The sequence below is a fragment of the Sitodiplosis mosellana genome, unplaced genomic scaffold (assembly GCF_009176505.1).
Source record: "Sitodiplosis mosellana isolate CC-2019 unplaced genomic scaffold, AAFC_SMos_1.0 Smas_scaffold_6150, whole genome shotgun sequence".
NCBI lineage: Eukaryota > Metazoa > Arthropoda > Insecta > Diptera > Cecidomyiidae > Sitodiplosis > Sitodiplosis mosellana.
In genome coordinates this window covers 3,944,247-3,954,363 of record NW_022601391.1, presented here as the reverse complement: position 1 = coordinate 3,954,363, position 10,117 = coordinate 3,944,247, and the positions used below count along the sequence as shown (strand labels likewise).

The 10,117-nt window shown below is 35.8% G+C and overlaps 1 protein-coding gene across 5 annotated transcripts in view; it reads left to right on the top strand.

Annotated features, from left to right (window-relative positions):
- Positions 1 to 10,117, top strand: part of LOC129574213 (zinc finger protein 2) — a 130,014-nt gene that overhangs the window by 466 nt on the left and 119,431 nt on the right. For all 5 annotated transcript variants that reach the window (XM_055455859.1, XM_055455863.1, XM_055455858.1 and 2 more), the window contains exon 1: positions 1 to 3,126. This exon is cut by the window's left edge and continues 466 nt beyond it. The gene's annotated coding sequence lies outside the window, so the exon portion shown is untranslated. The remainder of the gene's footprint in view (positions 3,127 to 10,117) is intronic.

Below are 10,117 nucleotides of genomic sequence, written 5' to 3'. Positions count from 1 at the left end.
ATAGCATTTCCAAGTTACATATTTGTGCAAAAACAAAAACCTTTAACCGTGTGCATTGTGCATCATCGTTTTGTTTTTTTTTCTCTTTCATCGTATTATTTATTTCGTTTGGTTCTTAATTTGTTTATGTTGAACTGATCGATGTTCGACCAGGAGAATTTTCGTGAGTGCAAAACACAGTTTGGTTTTATACCCAAATGAGAATATTGAATGCAGACACTGTATGAAAAAAAGGCCATAAATATTGGTGTAGTTCGACATGCAATACAAACGATTAATTATTATAATTATAGCTTTGCCGTTTTTCTACCGGACTTTAGCATATATACGTAGAAACTAATCGATGTAGGATTGTGCATGCTGTTTGTCGAACAATGAATATTTGTAGCGTTTGATGTGCAAAAATCAATTAAAAACAGTGTTGGAAAAGTGTTTTATGTATCGCAGATTGAAAGAAAGAGATCGCCGAAGAAATTAAAAGCAGTTGAAAACAAAAAACCCATTCGCAAAAGAGCGAGCGAGAGAGAGCCGTTGGCTCTCGCCAAAAGAATAAAAAAATTCTTTATAGTTATTGTGTGCGCATGTGTTAAATATCTATTGAATATTAAGATAACTGACCAGACGAATGACTTCGATTCACGACAGGATAACATTCTTTATTATGATCAGTTTTATGCTTCGCAAAGCCTCCGGAAAAATTCACTATTCCAAGTGGCCAGTGTCGTTCCACGTGTCACACAAAATTTGCGGTTATTTTCATATAGTTATGGAGAAAAACCAACATAAGTTTAGTGCTTTAATCATGCGTTAATTGTCTCTTTGAGTAATGAAATGATCTCAGTACACGCATCAATGTCCAATTTAAAGCAAAAAAATGTCGAACAAAAGACAAATCATATCATAATACATAAAAGAGTTGTCTTTCAACTGAATTGGCCAAGAAAGAGAGAGAGAGATAGAGAGAGCGAGCGAAAAAAAGTGCGACCGCAAAGTGACATTAAGTATAAATCGCTCGATTTGAATACCAAACGAGTGCAAAACGTACGAGCATTCAATTTCACTTCGATCTTCGATTGAACATGAGATTTATGTAAATTTATGAATGCCGTGTACGTTCAACGCACCACCGTATAATTATGATTTTGTGTGATATTTTTGCTTTGTCTTTGTCGATTTGATTATTGCGCTCGCTTGATTTTTGTTTTTGTTTCAAAAGTGTGTTCGTGATTTGTTTCCATAATTTCATCGTTTCGTTGTATTGCGTTCATTAAAATTTCTCATCGATCGACGAAATGACAGCCAAATTTCTGATGAAATACGTTAATTGTCAAAAACAAGTTACAACTCAGAGAGAGAGAGAGAGAGATCGAAACAAATGAAATTCATAAAAATACCATCACAAAATGCATTATTAGTGTGACAATAATAAAACTGAAATCTGTATGCTCGTAAATTACAATGAATCAACAACAACAACAACAAAAAAAAAACACAAACTTGTACTACTTCAGTTGAATGAAGAGTAGAAAAAAATGAATCTCCGGAACATGAATTTACCTTGATGCCGACCCTAAATCTGAACCATTCGCTTCTTCTATATTAGAAGAGTTTGAATGGCTGTTGCCATTGTGTACTTTAACCGCATTTCACATTTGAATTTACAGTCGAGTCGGTTTTCAAGTGCCTCACACTGTGTATATGTGCCTATATTTCAATATTGTCTCAGCATCTACACTTTTTGGGGTGCTGTCAACATATTAAGCCGGTCTCGCCAATGTTCTTGAAACGAAACATTCAGTGAACCACCTCGATTGAATCTCAATAGGATATTACCGTCTAATCTTCCACATGCAACGATATTTCTGGTCATCGTTTTAATGATCGTTTTTTTGGGTTTCCGCACGAACATAATCATCATAGTTCGACATGTGAATGGGAATTTGTTCTTTTCTTACCATCACGTATCACATCATTATCGTTATAAATAATATTAGAACAATTTAGTCCATTTCTTCGCGCGTTTTCTATTCTCTTTCTTTCGATCTGCTGCTTTTTGTCCTTCTTATCTACATACTAACCAATATAGGATAATTTTTTTGCAAAAAAGAAGATTCAAAGCGAACAACCAAACTGATTTTCTGTTCATTTTTTTTAGAAAACACATTCTAACACACACTGAAAGAAGGAAAAACTAACTAAGCTCAGGATTATTTAATTTTGTTCAACGAAACGAAAAGGTGCCCACGAAGCAACTAAGTATAAGATACGTGGAACAAAAAAAAACAAAACATACACAAAGTGAAAACAAAAACCAGCAACATTGACATACAAAAAACCTTTTTTACGGAACAAACACAAATAATAATAATACTAATAAAAATAATTGAATATTTTGGGATTTGGTAACGGCAGCATCAACAAATTACTAGCGAAAAAGGATAAAAGAAGAGCAAAGAAAAAACAACAACGTTAGACCAAAACAATTGTGTGTGCTGTGAACCGAATAGCATAGTGTTGTGTCTGTGCAAGTGCAAATTAAAATTAGTATTCGTTATCTAGATATTTTGTTGTGTTGATCTTACATGCTGGCTGTTTCGTGAGCCGAATATCGAAATAAAAAAAACAAAAATTCAGCAGACAGCAAAGTAAAACATTTCGAATCAGCTGAACGAAAAGAAGAAAGGAAAAAAAATAAAAGTGGCCAATAACCTGGGAATGAAAGAAAACAAAAGGAAATAAAGAAAAAGTTTTATTTTAGTTTGAAAAGGAAAAAAAACCGAAAAGTTTCAAAGAAGCCCAAAACAAGAAAATATCGTCGAAAAAGTGCAATTTATTTGGTGTTGTGCGATCAATTCAGCCAATACACACCCATTACAACGAGAACCGTCATCACACAAACCGGGTGTATATACGGAAATATCGAAAACACACATTTGCACTCTTCATTTCGATCATCGTGAGTGACCTCACCGAACGTTATACCTTCCATAGTTTTCTTTTGTTGGAATCCCACTGAAAAAAAAAATCAGCCAGGCCATAAAACAAAAAACCAAACCAAAACAAAGAAATAACAGAACGGATACAAAATCTCTTATTATTGAAATGCTGTGTGTGTAAATTAATCAGGTAAGAAATAGCATGAAGCATATTTATAATTTTGTAAACATCCTTTTCGATTCAGAGCCATGAAACAATAACAAAAAAAATAATTCAAAATAGTAGAGGAAGGCATGATGTTGCCGTTGTCCCATCGACTAGATTAGCAGATGAATTGGTACAACAATGAAAACCGAAAAATCCTTATTATTTGCTCAACGCATGAGTTCTCGTCTCATCTTCATTTCGTTTCGATTTGGTGTGCATTTTTTATCATAATTTCGGTGTGTTTACTTCGTTTTATTCGAACGTTTCTGTTGATTTATTTGGTTGATTATTCGAAATAAATATACTTTTATCCGCTGATTTTCCGTCTACAAGTTTTCTGGAATCGATCATTGGAATCAAATTTTGATTGAAGTTGCGGTAGTATTCGAAAAGTGTGTTGTGTGACTTTAGACCTTTTGCTCTTGATTGGGGACATCTTTTGTGATATAGATATATCTTTTGTGGTGATTTCTGATTAATTAAAATGTTCGAATTAATATTTTCGACCGAATTTGGGGCAAGAGAGCCGTATGGCCCGGAGCCATCGACTATAAGCCCATGGTATTATCACCATCAATGATGATACATACATACACTCGTGCATACACAGACATTTGTTAGCCAATCACACATTCATCGCGCGCTCCGTTTCGCTATTAACACACGCATTGAGAGATAGTAAACTAGTTTAAAGTTGGCAATAAAATGCACACATGGTGTAACATTATTCCTGATATATAGCGAGCGCGACGAAGTTTATGCATTGTGTAGCTTACTTGAATTATACCATTTTGCCACAATTTTGTGCTTCGGACCACAATAAAAATGATGACGGCAAATATGCCGTGGAAGTATTTACGGCAATGATGCTCCCATCAAAGTTCGTTCCGGGCGACAATTATGACAAAAATGAGAATCTTGATACACAATTACAATCATTCACACGCCAAAAACACGTGAAAACACCAAATGCACATTTAGATTCAGTGGAGAGGCGAGCGCGATAAGCGACAAAGGGAACTAACCACAGAAAGACAGAGAAAGACTTTAAATGTGTTGCACCGAAAAAGAGATCTGCTCGCATGATATAAAAATGAAAATAAATCACATACCAGAGGCACACACAGGAACAGCACAAGACAAGAACAAAGAAGACAGAAAGAGAAAGAGACCAACACCGAAGGAGACATACGTGTAAAACGGAGCGAAAATCAATAACACGTATGAAAATAAATAATAGCAAACGCAGTAAATAACACCAAGCAATAATCCATTAAAATATTGTATGCGTATCGGTTGGCTGTGTGCGTGTCGAGATCCTCAGTCATTTTGGATACTTGAGTTCAAAGCAAACTGAGAACATTTTACAAAGAGAGATATGATTTTCTTTCGTTTTTTTTTTCTTCTGCTTTGGCCTTTGCTGTTTCCGTGCACAAATAATCGATGCGTTGCCATATAGTTTGAATGTACTTGTGTTTTTATTTGAATGTTTCGCTATTGCCACAATTTAGGCGTAACTGTGTGTGTGTGTCGGTAGAGAGTGTTGAAAAAGAATTTGCCGTTCTCATACACACAAAAGCATCGAATTTGATCTGTGTTGTGCGTTACATCTGCTGGAATTTCTCTCTCTCTCTCTCTCTCTCTCTCTCTCTCTCTCTCTCATCATTTTCCTTATTCAATTTTTCTTCGTCGGTGCGATTTGTGTGTGCACAAACAGCCGAGACTTGGCAAGATGGAAAAAAAGCAAAGTCGAGACCGAAAAAAAGTGCATGAAACATGGCTTATGAGCTGAACTAACTCTCATCTTGAAATCGCTCCTGGCGCAAAATTCGTTGATGTGGAATTTCCATGCTGTTTAAAAACACTCGTTCTCTCTCCTCCGCTATGTGGCTCTTCTCATCATCACCGCGCGACTCTCAATATCGCTTTGTATGAAAATTGTATAATTGTAAGATTGTTAAATTGTTTGCGTCCGAATAAACGATGCGAGTGTTGCCATTGTTGCCGTTGTTGTCGAATAGACAGTTCGTGTTCTCGGCTTTCGTTGCTAATTCACACACTGAATACGTCGTCGTTGATTTTTCGTTTTGTTGCACTTTTAAAGATGTTCATGTGTTAATGAGCCCGCCTGAATATTTCGGTGGGAGAGAGAGAGAAAGAGAGAGAGAGAGAGAGAGAGAGAGAGAGAGAGAGAGAGTGTGTGGTGCGCACATTTTATGCATACACGAAAACAGATCATAAACAATATTCGTTGCGTTATTTTTTTTCATCAATGTTTTGCATTGTACGCTGTTATTATGCAGTGAGGAAAAAAAATATGAACAAGCTAAGCAACGAACAAGCTGAACATATTTAAACTGTGGCATGATGAAAAAGAAGGCAGATGAAAAAGATATTTTATCCAAAATGGGTAAAAGATGAGTGAGCGAATCAACAGATCGAAGACCAATAAAAATTACATCGTGCGAAATTGTGTGTGTTCGCAACGTTTCGTTCGGCATGCTTTGTGTCGGTTATTTGTATTTCGCGCACAGAGTAATTATTCGTTTGGTATTGCAATGTATTGATAATAGGAGTGAAGAACAAATGAGAATCAGCGAAAAAAACGAGCATACAGTAACAACGCATAAAATATGCACATCAAAGGCCCAAGAAAAAGAAATCCATCGTATGCATCGCAGGTTGGCAACACAAAACACACTCACCATACTCACATCCACACATACACAGACACAGACACAGACACACGCATCCACACGCACACTCTCTTGCCAATCGCTTCAAATTATTCATTCGTTTTGCGAATACCACAGAGATTATCAAATGGCTAATAGCTCAAAGTGAGAATGAAAGCCAGCAAAAAAGATCGTTGTTTGTTTGCGCTTACAACCAGCAAAAGACGAAATTATGCATATATGCATCGTAACACCTTACTCACAGACAGAACGTAAGCTTTGTCTTGCTCCGTTCGTTGCGTAGACTATTGTATTGCTCTGAGAATGGCAAAACGAAAGAGATACATGGTGGAAAAAAAAGAATCGGTGCTGTCGCCATCAACAATCATGGCAGTTAATGTGCAGGCAACAGCACCAACAATAACAGCAACAGCGAAAAATGAGGCTCGGAAACTTTCGACATAATTTAGAATTATTTGCACACTTTTGCTCAGACGCATTTACGCCGAATCGGTCCTTTTCAATTATAGTATTCATGCCTTGCTGACACCTATGCCGAGCATTTTCGATTCATTACGTACAGGGAAAAAAAGGTGGAAAAAGCACTGGTTGAAAAGGCCGATGTACATATTTGCGTACAATTCCAAGGTATTATTCATGCTGTGTCATTTGGCAGACAAGTCGTTTTGACCCAAGCCATAAATTGGTGATAAATCGATAATGCATCGTGGAATGCTTGTCTTGGAATTGTCTCACAAAATCTGCTTGAAATCGATATACAAAACGAAAAAAGCAGCATCTCGCGCTAAGCTGATTCATTTGTTGTTCGGTTTTTTGTTGTTGTTGTGATTGAACATTGTATTTGTGTGTCTGGCCAAGCGATTTGGTCGCGATTTCTGATAATTTTCCATCAATTTTTTTGTTTGTTTCGATGAAGATTTCATAAGAATGCTTGAATTTTCTTCGGAGCGCGCGCGTACCTCTTCCAATCGCTCCCTCTCCGCAGTTGCTGTGCATCCGAACAAGCAACGCGATTATTTCCTCTTTATTATAAATTCCAATTAATCCGATCGATATGCTTATATGTGTATATAAAATACACGGAGTGCGCGTATTCTGCATACATATTGTACCACCATAGCGTTGAATTTAATTGTACAGCCAAAGGCAAAGAACATTTTAAGATTCATTTCGTTTAAATTCTTTTCGTTCACTTACTCACTCACTCACTCGTGCTCGTTTGCACTCATTCGTACGTTGTTGGTTCATTTCGTCGATTTTTCGTTTGCATATATTTTCATTCTAATTTCTTTTTTCTGTTGCCATCGCTCAGCATTTTTTTTACTTCTTTTCCTCATTCAGTACGTATTCACAATTGTATTTTCGCTCTCATAAATTGTAGGCGAGTTACTTAGTGCAAAATCGAATTGAGCATGAAAAAAACGCTCAAGATTATTGTTTGCGCTGATGGTGTTGGCCACAAATGCTATTGCTAGACATTTGTTCTTTTTTTTCTTTTTCTTCTTCTTTGCAAACAAACAAATGAAATAGAAATTCCATGTAAACAGAGTGAAAAGAAACATGTAAAAAGGCGACCGATGCCGCCTTTAAGCGGTCGATTCGCATTGATTTTGTTGCTGGCAAAATTTTATCGTTAAACACTTTGAATTCAAATTGAGTTCAATGCAAAGTCGTCTTTCTTTTTGGCTTTGGATGAAACATTTTTTTTATTATGATTCACAATTCTATGTGCGTAGAAAATGTTATGGATCGTAAAAAACAACGTGTAAAATTGTTATTCAAATGAAATGTCCGACATTAAATCGTTTAAAAGAAACTTTGTGAACTTGAATTCTACACTGGCAAAAGCATTCAAAAGTGCGAAATAATTGAAAAATGTTGTGTATATTCTGAGTGAATCATTTTCATCATAAGCCTTAAAAGGGTGGAAAAATATGTGAAGAATAACAAAATAGACAAACTTTTTGGGAAAACAAAAATTATGCACGCATCCCCAGTTTGAGAGCCAGAAGGCTGAAGAAACAGAGTTGAAAAAAATAACAACATACATTAAGAACAAAAACAAAACAACTGCCCAAAAGAATAATAACCAATTCTGCTTAACCTAAGAATGCACAAACACTAAAAATTGACGATTTTTCTTGCTTCTAAACTAAAGCCACCAACAATGTATTCCCAATTCTTTCTTCTTCGTAAAACATAAGCAAGAAAGGGAGGGAAAAAAACAGTAGACAACTATGAGCTACAATAATGCAGTGAATGCCAGTGCTGAGCTTAGGGCTCAGGTAAAATTTACCAATCAGTTTGTCATACATACATATATATAATCTACAGTTTTCGAGAATCGATTGGCGAAACCCCGAAACAAACTAATACCATTGTAGGGCCATAGATCGCAACATATGTATTTTAACACTTACACTCACACTCTCACACTGAAACACGATTAACGAGGTAGAAGACCAAATGCAGGAAATGATTCAACACAAAAAAAGAAGCGGTTCCACAGATGAAACGAAAAACAAACATGTCCCAATTCAATATGACATCCCAAGAATGAAACTATGCTATGCGTATTTATCGTACTATGCAGCCGGTACACGGTAGAGAGTGAGACAGATATACATATATGTACGTATATATAGGGAATACAAACGACACTTTTCAATCAATTTTTTTATTTTCAATGTGTTCGATTTCTTATAAACCTTGAACTTTTATACAAATCAAATCTTTTCGTTGGCACTTAATGGATGATGCAAAGGAATACATAGGAATGCATACACCACCATTGGATGTTATTAATGAACTTTGTATAAATTATGATAAGCGCATTCGAATTCCTATATAAAAATCCAAAATTCATTTCAGTGACGGATTTTAACCGAAAGTTTTTCGAATAAAATGCCTCGGAGCAGACACCCATTGAAAGAAAGAAAAGGAAATCCGATTGTGATAACTCTGTGCAAACATGTGCTAGCGAAATGAGCTTCACCTACCTGTGTCGTTCACAATATCGACTTTTGCTGTTAAAAATAATAATAATAATAGTGATTCTGAAAGAAAAAACGCATTCGGAACGAAATGAGAAGCAAAAAGTGAAAACGAAGAAATGATTAAACAGGTTCCAATATCAGCCATATCACAAAAATTGCAAATACCCATTGAATTGGAGAATGTGAAGAAGAAAAAATACGTTTGAACGTACAAATAGAAAATCCGTACGAAAAGAAATATGGGTGAATGAATGCAACACCAATGCGTTGCAAAGGGATTTTAATATCCTGCAAACGGCTAATGAATGGCATCAAACAGCCTCAAGCGAAATTGTACAGTAAAATGCGCAAAACTGTCAGTTCAACCGTCAACATCCAAAAAAAACTTCTTTTTTTTGCTCTTCTGTGCATTACTTTTAAGATTCCTTTATGTTTTGTCTTTTGAATATTTTCGAATGTGTTTCGGTTCAATATTGTATAGTACGTGTGTGTATTTGGTTGTGTTTACCGAGATAAACATCGGTCCGACGTGTATAAGTTGCAACAAAAAAAAAGAGCAACGCGCAAACCAATAATAACAATAACAATAATAATAATAACAACAACAAGAAGAAGGATACGAACAAGAGAGCAAAGAGTAAAATTGATAGTCTGCTGTGATAAGATTACTTTGGATTCTTTTTGTGTTGCCCGGTGTTTACATTCAATTCTATTCCATGCTCTTTTCACGTCTCTTTTTTTTATCTCGTTTCGATGTGCAACTCTTTGTAGCGTATAGTATTTTCCTTTTTGATAGGCCATTTCTAGTCACTATGCAATGCACCAATTTTCTCTCGATGGCATCAAACATAAACATACGGCAAACACAATATTGTCCTTGGTTATTGCAAGCGCTAATATATTTCACTATTTTCGATGCGCTCTGACATTGATTTCGTGTGATGGTGTTTTTATTGCGGCCAATCTATCGATTACATGCCTTCTTTGCACTATCAACGAGCATTTTGCACTCGTCAATGCATCCAAACGTTCGGTGCAACGACCATTCACACCGAACACGGTGTCTAAACTATTTTGAAAATTATTCATAATATGATTTACCGCCGATAAATGTCGGTTTTTATATCTTCTTTGCTATCATTTTATTGAGTTGATTCCATTGTAATATTCCAGCGTTAGTTAGATGTGCAGAATTACCTTGTTCATTATTAAAATGAAACGATAAAAAAGTCATCTTTACTGTAGGAATTACAGTGATATGTTACGGTTCATCATTCCCTT